The following is a 14,581-nucleotide window of genomic DNA, read 5'->3' on the forward strand; positions in this document are numbered from 1 at the left end:
ATTAAGACGCGAACGAGTTGACAGTAACATCTGTACAGCTGCCGAGGGATCGTTTCCTGGAGCAGTCGGACTTCTGCGGCTGTCGGCCAAGACACGGAGAAATGAAATGTTATTTAAAAAAATGTTTTCATCACCTGCAGTTTAAATAATCTTAATAACTCATCTTTACTGAGGTAGCAGCAGAAATAATAATAAAACGACCCTGGTTAGTAGTAACAATAGTTTACACTTTTATTTGCATCGTCATTGTTCTATTTTTAAGTAAATTTACTCTCTCCAATTTCTGAACAGACACTTTGATTTATTAATTGTTCAAAGGACGCTGCTCTAATGTCTGGACTAAACTTCAAAAACAATATTTCAGATATCGCCTCAACCCAAAGGAATAAGATGCAGAGATGAAACTGGACTTGGTTTTTGGGGAAAATATTCAATTTTCTTCTCATTCAATATCTGAAATACTAGTTTAGAGGCGAATAACTGGTAAATTTTATCAAGTTTGGACTATATAAGAAGATATACGGCTTATTATGGAGGTCTATATTATTCATTTTGTATTAATTGTTTGGATATGAAGTCATTTCTTGTGTTTAAGTGAACTCCAATTAAAAGACTGCAACTCAGAGATCGTTAATAAAAAGAGAAATAAATTATGCTTTTTTTACGTTTTGGTACCGGTTTTATTATTTTTTTATTATTATTACAACCAGTTCATTTATTTCTTACAGTTTGTTAAAAATATTTAATGAGTAACTACATTTCTGGATTAAATTTGAAATATTTGACAGCAGCAACCTGTTTATTTGTCTAAATCCTCTATCGCTGCCATTTAAATTGATGACTGTGATATATTAATTATATTCTCGTGTGCTCTTTCTTGTATATGTTGCGCAGTAGTTTGTGTTGCTGTTGAAGCTGCAAATCTGCATTTCAGTGACAATAAAACTTCTCCTTAAAGTTCTAAAATACTAAAACAATGAAAAATAAGAGAAAAGTTTAAGATGTTTCATATGGAATCTTCAAATAAGTTATTCATTCTTTGTTAAATTTGCTTTTTAACAGCACCGGGATCATATAAAGGTGTATTAATGAATCCCTGGGTTGGATTATACCACCAATGATTTTTAACCAGGTATATGTGCTTTATCTTTACTATTTAATTTATCACTACTAGTTTTCTACTGTAAATTAGCACCACTTCTTCTTCTTCTTCTGTGGTGTTTCTTCTGGTCCGATAGCGTCATTAGTTGTAAGGAGCCGCTGGACGTGTCCACGGTGGAGGCCAGAGGCCTGGTGAATGTATGGCGACCGTCCCCACGGTGCCTCACTCAGCAGAGGAAGGAGTGGGAGGAGAGGAGGGACGACAAGACAAGGACATGAGAACGAAGTGGAGGAAAGAGGGGAATATGCGAGAGGAAGAGGATTTCTGAAAATCTGGGGAGGTTGAAGTTTTGGATTCTGTTTTTAGGGGGAAGCGGCACATTTTAATATATTTTCCTAACCGACGCTCGGACACATTAACAGTCAATTGATTAATCGTTAAAATAAACACAGTACAACTTAATCAGTGAAAGAAAATAAAAAAAAGTGCAGCTTTATCCAAGATAAATTTATCACCCTTTTCCTTTTTGGAATAATTGTTTTTTTAATGGATTAAATGGAGCTGACTGCTCTGATAAGACGGGTAGTGGTTGTTTATTCAGGAAAGCGAGCCAGTGTTACGTATCTGTGAGTGATGCACTTATTTCAGGACCTTTGGGAGATATTTCCATGACGCAAATTCGTTTTGAGCTCGAGAATATGTGACATTAATTGACCCAGTCGTTACCAAAACGGATTGAACTAATAAATAAACACAAGTTGCCAGTTTATTAGGTAAAAAACAAACGCGTTCTAACTTAATTCTTATGCATTGAATCTTTTATAACGTTCGTTTTAACGGTGAAACTGAGCCAGAAAGGTGGTAATTAAACAAGATACAGGACAATTCAACACTACTAAGAAATTAAAGTCACGTTGAAAAGCAGAACCTTCATGAAGCTTGTTTGTACTTGTTGTGTTACATTGTTTCCAGTAGTTTTTCCTAATGATTTGACAAATTTAAATTATATATCTTTAGCAGCAGCATTTCTCTTTCTTTGCTTTCTCTAATGCCGAATCAATAATCCATATTTATGCTGATATTTTGCAACATGTTCACTTTATTTTCATATACTTGTTTCTTTATATATTTATTAGACTCTGGACTCATCATGTGCAGTAAATACCCACATAGTCGCTCACTTATACTTGTACATATTTAAATATTTTCTTTTATACTGATGCATGTATTCTTATTATAATTTTTAATTATTCTTACATATTCTTATCACCTACATAGCTCTTTGTTCTGAACACTTAAGCACGCTTTGAGTAGAAAAGTAATTTCCCCCTCAGGATTAATAAAGTTATTCTGATTCTGAACACCAGAACCTTTATGAAGCTTAGATTTAGTGCAGGGCTCCTTTTATTAGAATGATTTCACTACTGTACCTAATGAACTGGCAAGTATCTGCGAACCCCCCGTCCGTTAAAAGTCGCTCATAAATAAGGAGTTATTAGGAAATTATTAGTATTTTACGACGCTCTCCCGCTCGTTGCCTTCTCCTCACACACTGATCCCGCTGCAGTAAAGTGCGTTTCACAGTACATCCTGCTTGTGCGTGCATGGAAGTGTTCCTTTGTGCGAAAGAGTCCAGGGCCGGGCCTCGTCCAGATCCCTCCCTCTCATCACCGCAGTGTCTGTTTTTAATCTGGGCCAGTGATTTATGGAGGAGCCTGGACTGTGTATATCTCCTCACTTCCTTTCATTTCTCAAATGGTTTGTGCACCGCGGGATGATAGATTTATCTACACACAACCCCTGCATGACTAATTAACTCTGAAATATCAGGGCCAGATGTGGAACTGAAAGACGGACCCCAGAGTGCTTTCTCTCCCGCTCCGTCGTGCTATTTTTTTTTAGTTTTTTTTTATTTTTTCCAACTGTTGCTTGTGATTTTTCTTCGTCGTTTTTTTTTTTTATTTTTGCCCCGTCTCAACACTCGTCTATAATTTCTGCCGATAATATGACAGCGTGTTTAAGGGGAATGTAAATGTTGTACTGACTGAAATAGCAAATTGACACAGTTGATAGTTTTTGATTTTGAAGGCAGCTCAAATAAATGTGTTTGCCTGGAAGGAACTTTTTTTTCTTTCTGGGTTTGTTCCACGCTGATTTACAACTAACTGATCACACGGGTTTGAAATTAAATCCCAGTTGAACCACAGCAATAAATTTTGTGGTCAACGGCGCAAACAGACACAATTATTACCCAGACTCTTTTTGGAGCAACTTTAACCTTTTCATTTGACTGAATCACAGTTTCATAATTACTTAAACATTGAAGAAATGCGTTAACTTAGGAGTTGGTGTCTCAGTAAACTGACGCAGAACAACCTTTATAGAAATGTCACTGCAATTAATAATAATTTTTGTCCCTGTTTCCTCAACTTTTCATGTTTTTATTTAATTTTTATATAATTTCATCTCAGTAGCTCTGTGAGACTGTATTTTGGCTAGCAGTGCTTAATGCTAACTCATTTGGCTAACACAGGGATTGTTAAGTAGCATTTATATAGAGCTGTTATTGAATGCTAGCATGCTAATATGCTAAATGACCTTAAATGAGTAATAACCCTGGCTAGAAACACAACCCGCTATATATTTAAATGTTAGCTGTCAGCTAAACACTAAGATCACCTAGCTAACACGATGTAGCATTTCATTGTGTCAGTGCACGCCAGTTTTGTGCATTCTTGTCAAAAATGAACCTGCTGACATGCTAATATAATGAGCACGGTTAAACAACTGCTAAATATTTACATGTTAGCTTCTGGCTAAATGCTAATATCACCTAGCTAACACGGTATAGCATTTCATTGTGCCAATATATGCCAGCTTTGTGCATTCTTGTCAAAAATTAGCCTGTTGACATGCTAATATAATGAGTGTGGTTAAACACCTGCTAAATATTTACATGTTAGCTCCTGGCTAAACGCTAAGATCACCTAGCTAACACGATATAGCATGTCATTGTGCCACTGAACGCAAGTTTTGTGCATTCTTGTTAAATATTAACATGCTGACATGCTAATACAGTGAGTGAGCGTGGTTAAACACCTGCTAAACATTAACATTAGCTTCGCGATCTTAGCATTTAGCTAGCAGCTACTACTTTACAGTTTCACATAATATGTAGTATTACTGTTAGCATACGTAGATGTCAAATTAATTAATGGAGCCACAGTCTGAAGTTTTCTCTCCTCTTAAAAAGTAGTATTTTTACAAGCTAGCCAGTGTTAGCGCAGTTTTTAGCTAATAGTTCCACAGCAACCACCAATATCGGCCCGTAAATAGTTTAAAAAATGTAAAGACTAATATTATAACTAGATTAAAGCGTTTATGATTTTTCCACTGGGGACCATGAATGTCTGAAACAAAGCCTTGATGTTAGTTTAAGTTGTGGTTGCACAAGAGAAAAAGTTGTTGTTATTATGAATTTGAAATTTGCCTTTATTGTCATTGTATGAGTAATACAAGGAAATTGCAGGAGCAATTCAAAACAGTGACACAGCAGCACACATGCACATAAAACAAAAGTAAAAAGAAACATTATCAAATGCATAATTAGTTTTTATTTAAATGTGTTACGTAGCATAAGATTGTCCTAAGCTAAATGCTAACCTCCAACCATTTATTTTATTGCATTAGCATACTAGCATGTCCTAAATACGGCTTATTATTTATTGAGATATTTCGCTTTGACATGAAGCAACTAGCCGACACCGTCTTAAGAGCTACGCCGCTAGCATGTCAAAAAAAAGGGGGAAATTCTCCTTTAAGTGCTATTCACACATCATTCATTTTTCTCTCTCATCAATCACACCGACAGCGGCACTGATCTCTGGCATTGATCTTCACTTGGAAAAAGACAAATGACAGTTTTAAGTTCCTCCTTTTTTGTTAGCTTCTTTTTTTAAAGAAGGTATGAAGTGAGTGAGTCAGAGGGGAGGAGAGAGGAAAGGAGGTGGTGGGTGTTAAACTTCTTCCTGGCAGATTCACCTTAAAAAAAAAAAAGAAAAAGAAGAGGAGAAAAAAAAAAGCCAGGAGGCCCATCTGACATGCTGACAGCTTGCCATGAGTGACGTGTGATCTGTACAAATTTCAGGACTAATAAATCTACCTGTCAGAGGAAGGAGACTTGAAAGGGCCGCTGCCCCGCGGCAAAGCTTAAATGCAACTGCTGTTGATGAAATTCTGTAGGCTGGAGAATTACAGCTGTCAGGAAAAAACGCCTACATCAGATCTGACGGCTCGCCTGGCTCCTTCCCTAACCTGCTCTCTGTCTCACAAAACCCTTTTCCCTTTTCTTTTTTTTTCCACTCGCTTCCTCTAAATCCAAAATATGCGAGACGTGAACTTTTAAAAAACTGGCGTGGGAAATATTATCGGTCTGACGTGCAGCGGGACATTTTCTCCACATTTTCTTGTTTGTACTTTCTCACAACAAAACGCACTCTGCGAGGAACAAAGCTAAATCATATCGCACACAGCTGTTTTGCTTTTCCATTACAGAGCAGCTCTGCGCTGTTTTTCTTATTGCTTTGAAGTTCAGCTGGACCGAAGCCAGTAAGAGACATATTCACTGCTGGTCCATGACAGCTATAAACATCAGCTCAGCCATTCCATCATCTGAAGAGGAGAGGCATAAACCAGCCGAGCGTGTTGCTGTATTTATGGGTAAACGAGTGGAAAAGCCATTGCTCTCTCTAATCTGTCATAAAGAGGATTTATGGGTGTGTGATGTGAGGACCTTGTTCAGACCGGGTATTGACTCATCTCATGCAAACGGAGTCCACGAGGCCTGCAGCTAGCCGGTCTACGCCGACACAGGATTTAATAATTAAACTGCAGCCGTGTTAGCTTTGGAATAAGGCAGTAAATTGCACGGTAGCGATTGTAGCAAGCATGTTACATCTTATATTGTACATTGTTTTATACTGTGTTTAACTTTTATGTACATATATATGTTGTTTGGGGACTGTGCATGAAATTTAGCATGCTATGCTAACTCCATTAACCTCCTAAGACCTGAACTTCCGTTTAGTATGCATTTTAAATTTCTCCGTTTCTTTTCATTTTGGTATTAATAGGACCTAAGAACGATAAAAACTAAGCATCATCTTTGAACAGGAAAATGGTTGTGCAAAAGCAGGATTGCAAATAACAAAGTCCCAACGTCCTCAATCGAGTACTTGATAATTAGCAAAGTCATAGTCCGTTAATATTGATAAAAAATTGTGCGTAATATTAAACTAGAAAAGAAAATAACCATAAATAAGTTTAAATTGTAAAATCTGATGAGGTTTTGTACCTTGTCCACTTGAGTCTGCTGAAATGCCCGCTATCATCTTCATACACCAACTAATATCTAATTAAGAAGATCAAAGTTTGCCATAAATCTAAAACTTAATGTCTAAATATGAGGACACACGGTCTCAGGAGGTTAATATCCACTGTCTCGACAAAGTAAACCAATAGATGAAAATGAAATGTTGGTGTTAGCAGTTAATTTACACTATGCACCATAAAGGTGGAATTTAAAACTCGGATTGATGGCGCTTGGAACACAAATTAAGGGCTTTACTCACATGCTTCACTGTCTTTTTCCTGAGGGGAACATAAATTCACGTGTCACGTTTTATGACAATCTATTGTCAGTAGTTCAGTTTAAACTGCTTAATATTATGTTAGCGTCGGAGAAAAATAAAGGAAGGGATCATCAAAATATGGTGTGACACCATCATCCGGGAACCATGAATCAATCACTTTGTATCACAGTTGTTGTGTTTAGCTATTTTGCAGTTAAACAAAAACTCTTTGATGCTACTGCCTGGATCATAAAGTCAGTTCAGTTTCAATATAATCCACGTTGTGTCACGGTGGCGCCACAGGACGAGTCAAGGGATCGTCAAAAGATAGAAGGCTACATCATGTGGGAACCTTGCACCAAATTCGCACCACATTGTATCACAGTTAATGTTTAGATATTTTGCAGCAAAGCTGAAATCTTCGGCCTCCTGGTGGCACTAGTTGAAAAGTTGGAAGATCACAACGTCAGTAGCAATATTCCTCTGGCAATAATGAATGTCTGACCCAAACTCTGTGGCAGTCCATCCAATAAGTCCCAGGACAATTCACTTATAACCCGTTATGGGAACCATGAAATGCAACTGGAAGTTGTAGAGCTTTGATCTGCTGGTGTCACTGATTAACTAGTCAGAAAACCACAGAAACACTTTGCGTCCTCCTCTAGGAACTATGAATGTCTGAAGTGAATTCAATGGCAGGTCATCCTGTAGTTGTTGTCAAGATATTTCTCTTGTATTCATTTATGTACGTTCATGTCCTGGTGGCACCAGGAGAAAAGTAAGTAAAAAAAAGCCAAAGATGGTACATCATCTGTGAACCATGAGTCTCTCGTTTGACTTTTGTGCCAATTTATCGCAAAGATTGATGCATATATTCGTTTAAATTTGATAATGGTGACCTGCTGGTGGCATCGTTTGGAAAGTCAGAGGGATTCTTCCTCAGGGAACCATGAATGTCTGACCCAAAATCTACAGCAGTCCATGTAATGTGTCTCGCTTATAACCATTTTGTATCATGGTGGCACTATATTAAAAGATGGTAGGGTGCATCATATAGGAACCATGAATTTCTGTACCAAGTTTCATCGCAATGCATCAAGTATTTGTTCAGATATTCGACTGGAAATTTGGAAAACTCTGATCTGCTGATGTCACCGATTGACAGAAAATCACAAAAACAGTTGGCGTCTTCCTCTGGGGACCACGAATGTCGGAAATAAATTCAATGGGAGACCATCCAGAAGCTGTTGTTAAGACATTTCACTTGCATCTTTTTAAACCGTTGCTCCTGGAATCGTGAATACATGGCAGGGTGCATCCTATGGGAACCGTGAATTTCTTCACCAAGTTCCGTAGCGAGTCACTGAGCACATGTTCAGATATTTCACTGGAAATTTAGCTTTTACCTGCTGTGGCATTAGCTGGAAAGTGAGAGGATCACAAAGAAAGTTGGTCTCTGGGGACCACGAAAGTCTGCACCAAATAATTTACAGAGCGACTGTAGAAAAAGACTAGCAGTGACTTATAATGGGTTATAAAGAGAACTATAACCGTGTCATGGGGGAAAATAAAAGAGCTGTGCTTCTCATTTACCCCTCTTTAACCCTTCTGTCACCTCGCTGCTGCTGCTGCTGTGCTGACCGCCTCGCTGACCCCTGTCCTCTGCTTTAACTCCCAGCATGCCCTGGGGGCTTGAAGTTCACGCCTGGGCCTAGACCAACAAACACAGTCAAAGGTCGGCTCTTTCTTCACCCTTGTCTCGAAAGGTGTGTGTGTCTTGTGTGGTGAGAGTCTCGTTTTCACCTCTTGAACTCTGCAAACACCATGCTGCGAGACAGAGTGAGAGAGCCAGAGAGATAATGAAAACTGCTGCTTCCACCTGGATCTCGTTTTCCACTGTGTGCGCGCGCTCATGTGACAGTAAATGCGTGGAAATACTTCTCAGAACTGCAAGTGCAGGAGTTATATTTAGGAACACCAAATCTGATTGTAGGGCAACGGGTGTGTCAGTTTAAAGATGCATCATACTTCCAGGTTAGTTTGCTTTAGTTCAAGCTATTCAACTATATTATCTCAAGTTAATTTTGGTTCTTAATTAGATTTACTTTTATTTAAGTTTCGTTTGGGAAACAGACTTTTAGAAAAACCTTGTGAGTTGGGTTAAGATTAATTACACCACTTTGTACCACAGTTGATATTTCACTGTAAAATCTAAATATTTGACTTCCTGGTGGCACCGGTTGTGTCAGAGGATCTCAAAGTCGGTAGAATTCACCCTTTGGTCATATGACAGTCCATCCAATACAGTATTTCACTTGTAAACATTAATTTGGCATGGTGGCACCACTGGAAGAGTGGATCGTTGGCATTAGATGGTAGAGGACCATGAAGTTCACAATAGTTGTTCATTCAGCAGTTGTCAAGATTGTTTACTTTTAAGCAAGTTTGTTAACTTTGTGGTGGCACCAGAGGAAGAGTCAGAATCTTACCAAAGATGGTAGGGTACATCATGTGGTAACCATGAATCTCTGCACCAAATTGTGTAGCAACATAGCAAGTACAAATCAGTGGACATTTCACTGGAACTGCCAAGATAAGCTTGTGGTGCGTTTTCTAGAGTAGATATTATAATTTTAATCTACTTTATTCTTCCACTCTGTTAAATATACGTAAATCCCTGAAACCTGCCATTATTTGCCAATCGACTCTACTTTAATTGAAGTGAAATTAGTAACTGATTCTTCACAGCGGCGTCTTCCAGAAACCTGTTTTATGATACGACGACGCTGTGGCTAAGGTTTGGTTTGGCAAAGCAGGAGAAAGCTTCGAAAAAAAACATTGTGGTTTTGGGTTCAGATTAATTGCAAAAGAGAAAGGAACTTTGTGCTGAAAAGAAACTGGCCAGAAAATCCAAAGATGCGAGTCCTCCTGAATTCTGTGGCTGAACTGGAGTTTGCCATTTGGACGTACCCAGATATTATGTCGGGGAGTTTCCTGAAGCTGCTTATGTTGTCGAGGGAATGCTGCGTCTTTGTGGTAATTTACTTCCTGAAAATACTCTTACGAGCTCGAGGCACAAAGAACCTGCAACTTTTCAACATCAGAGGAAGCCTTGATGACAATCAAAACTCAATTAAAAGCCTTTTAAGTTGAGAACGGAACAGTAGCGGGAGTCGCAAGAGGATTAACCACTTTCCAGATGATGGAGGCAGTGCTGTACTTTGAGTCTTGCCAGCTTCCGCTAAACTAAACGATGAGGAGGTTTCTGTCCATCGTCTGTAATCTGACTGAAGGGAAAAACTTTCAGGGCACAAACAGCCAGTTAATCTGTATCTGTGAACTTTCCGCCCGCCTGTCAATTGAAGGGAGGGGCTGCAAAAAACCAACATAGGTATAATTGAGCATGACAGCCTTCTGGAGGCAGCGGGGGTGAATAGTTCACGGAGAGAAACAGACGCCGTGTGTGTTGAAGACACACAAAGGCTAGAAACATACTGCCGCAGTTTAGATTTACTGTATACGGGCCGCATTTATGTATAGTGGTAAAACTCTGTAACGATAGTAAGAGGAAGCATCTGAGAGTTTGACAATTTGCAAAACACTGGAGCGTTTGTTCGCACTCTTGGGCACGGAAAGGTCAAGCAACTGTAGCACAAGCGCATCTATTCAAAATCTTCAAAAACCAAGTGTGGCTACCCAACAAAACATCTTTTATTTAGAGCCCGGCCCATTACATTGAACCTACTGTCTCTTATTCTGTGTGCTGACACTGTGTGAATGTCTTTTGACAAGGGTGAACAGGACTAAAGCGGAGGATGACCCAGGGCTGGGCCAGCTCAGACTAGACAGGGTGCTGGGGGGCCCCCGGAGGCATAGATCCATGACAGTCAACGAGGCCGGAGAGAGATCGGAGGGAAACCGCAAAAGGGAACGGGTGTGATAATGGATTCCAACATTAGGTCCTTGAAGGTCTGATGAGAAATGGGATATGGCAGCAGCTTGGCACGGGGAGTAGAAAATCTGGTTTGAAGCGAGGCGTTGAGCAGGCCGCTGACTCTATGCTTGGTGGCAGGCGCTCGGGGCTTCTGCCGGGGATTTTGCGAGACTTCCTCAGGTCACGGCAAAGAGTGGAAACACATGGTTTCAATGTGTCTGTCATCTCCAGCGCAAAGTCCACAAGTTTGCATTTGTCTCCGTAATTACTTCTGGTTAGTGAGGAAATTTCTTGGAGCGTGTGTCCAAAAGATTTCGGCATTTGCTCGACTCTCCTTTTAAACAACCTCCTTGTTTGTGTGTGCGCCTGAATTCCTGCAGAGTTCACGGGTAACCTCTGATGGGTGGAAAGCCATAAATTACCTGAGAGGGACGCGAAGACACCGAAACTTACTCTGCTGGGAGCGCCGAGAGGTCATTGTCGAGATATTCAGGGACAAAGCTTTATTTTTAAAGGTGCAACAACTTTTTAAAGATCTCGTCCTGCCAGGAAAGTTTCTCTGAGACACACTTAATCCGAGCAGAAGCGAGTCCTAGATCTGTTTTAATGTGAAAAATTAAGGTCCAACATCTGCTTCGCTCGGACTGACTCAACACCTGCCGGCTGGCTGTGAGGTCTCTTGGATTTGGTCCCACCTTTGACCGGCTCAAAGAACCGTGATAAACTGTGTTAACCACTCCTTTTGTCAAAGAGTCCCATGCAGTAGCGAGTGATTTACAACCAACGCACGGCTTTTTATAAACTGTAATTTATCGCGATCGGCCCCTGAAAAGCATAAGCTGATTAAAGCAGAGCGGAGAACAATGGCTCTGCAGCTCGGGCCAGATCAAGGCTCGGTTTTTTTGATTTTGATGCCAAATGGAGAACGCCAACTGAATTTTTGAAAATGCAATTATTCAGACATTATTTAACGTGATACTTCTTACGCCTTTGAACACGTCCTCACAGGCGGCCGCTGTCAAGGTTTCATTTAACTGAGTTAAAGAAAACAAAACAAAAGACGTTTTCAGCATGGCTTATAAGGTTGAATCGGACCCAGGGTTTGTTTTCTACTTTGGTTCCCTAACAAATTCAGGAGTGGTTTGTATCTGGTGGGAAGGTATTCTGACCGAGGTTTGACCTAAACACAAGCTATACTTTGCATATTTGAGTTAAGTGGCTCATGTAACTAGATTTGCTTTGCATGCTGGGCTGCTAGGTGTAGGAGATATTCCACAAATAAAACAAAAGAGTCCAAAATGTTCAGAAAAGAAAAAATCACAGAGGTACATAACTCTGATGGATGAACCATGACTCTCTACCTGTGGAGTACATCTGCTTACTTGGGGTGATGTCATTTGACTTAAATTCAGGGATCTTCTGATCAAGTTGTTTTGCCCCTTGATCCAATCCAAACCTTTTAATATTGAGTATCGGCCGATCCGATCTTAAGTTCCTCCCTTGTATATTCCTAAAGTCTGGCTTCAGATAACCTGGGTTCTCTACTCCAGACATCTTCTACCCCTCTCTGGAATATTTTTCTCCTTGACGCTGTTTCCAGGAAACTTTTGTCTCCTGTCAGTGTTTGATGTTGTTGTTTGGATTCAGTTGGTAGCACAGAATCACGATCTCCTACTACTACCTCACCAGGTCCAACTGAGTAAAGTTCTTCCACACTGCAGACGTCGTTGTTCTTCTTTTAGTTTTGGCAGCTTTGACGCTACAGGGACGTGGTTTTGTCTATGCTAGATCTAAAATAAATAACTACTAAAGATGGCGTCCTGGCTGAAGCTCAATCTGATCCTTTTAACATACTTGGATCAGCCCCATTACCAATCACGAAACCCCATCTTAAATTGTTGTGTGTGTGTGTTGTGCTGAACGCTAAGGTTAGCATGCTAATCTCCTCAAAACGACAATGCTCACGCAGGTAGAGATGATCAGCGATGTAGAAACAAGAGATTAAAAACATCTTACGCAAACTTGTCAAGTTGAAGTGATCGAAACTTTGAGACGACGACCAACGGGTCAAACGTCTTCACTTGCTAGCATCATGTCCACCACGCTAATATCAGGACCGGAGTGTGGAGCGATGCTCCAGGACCTGCAACGTCCACTGGCAACCAGCTGTCGGCTACAAAGATAATGGGTTTACATGTGCTAGCATGCTAATATTTGCTAATTAGTGCTAAAAACAAAGTCTAGCAGAGGCTCATATGAATGTCATTAGTTTTGCAGGTATTTCCTTTAATAGTGGCCGCCCATCTTATATAAGAGGAAGGCCTTTATTTCTAATTCCCTTTCTTTCATACTGGTATATTTACTCAAGGTTTTCCCACCATTTAAGCATGAGTGGTCAGAATGGATGAACAAATACATTTCAGTTTGAACCTTGAAAAATAAACGGGGTCCATTTATTGGGCAATTTGACAAGTTATTTATTTTTTTTTTTAAAAAACGGTACCATAGACACATGAAAAATTTGCCACAACTTAAATGGCCATAGCGTAGCAGAGGCTAACCGTCCTAGTGTCAGAACAACTTATTCTTCATGGGTCAATATTAAAGTATTTCGTCGCTTCCTCTTCGGTATTTTACTTCGCATATTTCAAATTCTTCTTCTTTGCACCACGCTGCTGAAGGTCTCTGTTGTTTTTGGCACTTCAAATGTAACTACTGCCATCTGTGGCACCTGTGTGTTACTACATCTAACACACCTGACCTCTATTTGTTCCTGTAAACCACCTAGTACCGGCCACTATTAGAGGAAATACGGTATTTTGTAATTAAGCCAATTTGTGGCTGAAATCTTGAATTTTGTTTGGAAGTCCAACCAAAAACTGACCTAAACAAAAAGTCAGAGGGGCAATGAATGAGTAGCAAACAGACTGCAGGTGTTTTACTACTACTACCAGCACTAGAATAAACTCTACAGCTCTCCGTTGGCACATACTGGCGTCGGATTGTTCCTCTCTGACATTTTCCTCTCCCATCATCGTCATCCGGAGGTTGAGAGACAGGCCACAGTCTTTAAATTGCCCCCTCCAGCCCCCCCAGGCCTCGTTCATGTGAGGATTCAGTTCAGGGTGTGACAACGGGGATCATCCAGCTCAAATCAGCAGAGCAATCACGGTTCAGCGCCCTCAGACAGACGGGTAGACGAGTCGGCCCAGACACGCCACAGAGAGAAAGACGCTGACAACGTTATCCGTCTTTATCTTCTGAATTAATTACGCTGCGGGGAATCTGTTCCTCCTTGTTGTCCTCGCCGCGGAGCTCCTCTTCACAGCTCATCAATCAAAAACTCCCAGGAATCAGAGGAGGATGAGGCAGATCTGAAGAGCTTTGACGAGAGACGTTTGCCACGACAGGAGCTTTCAGAGCCCTTAAAAAAAAAAAAAAGCCGTCTCCAAACACTCACGCCGCCGCTGTCATACTTTAGCTCTGAGCTGTGTGAACCCAAGCTGGTGTCGTGGCAGATTTCATGTACGACGCCGCATGCTTGTCTCTTTCTGTTGCCTTTTTCCTGGAGACGATGCGTTCAGGCCAGACTCCAGCAGCAACAGATACCGTGCCAAAAAAATTTATTATTTTTTTTTTTAATATCCAGAGATGTGAGAAGTGATAGAAGGAAAGGAAAGAAGTAAGATGTCGTCTTTAATGTCAAACTCCGAATGTGAGCCTTGATTATTATTTTGTTTTGCCCCCCCCCCGCCGCCGCCCCTCGTTCCTGACTCCTGAGCAGAGCTGTAACATTAGCCGTGTTGCTTGGAGCGACACCCTGTCAGGTGGAGTTTGGAGACTCTGACACAGTATCCAGTAACCCCTCGTCAGGGCGAGCCACAGAAAAAAAAAAAAAGAAAAGTAGTAGGAGAG

The sequence above is a fragment of the Mugil cephalus genome, chromosome 19, assembly GCF_022458985.1.
Source record: "Mugil cephalus isolate CIBA_MC_2020 chromosome 19, CIBA_Mcephalus_1.1, whole genome shotgun sequence".
Taxonomy (NCBI): Eukaryota; Metazoa; Chordata; class Actinopteri; order Mugiliformes; family Mugilidae; genus Mugil; species Mugil cephalus.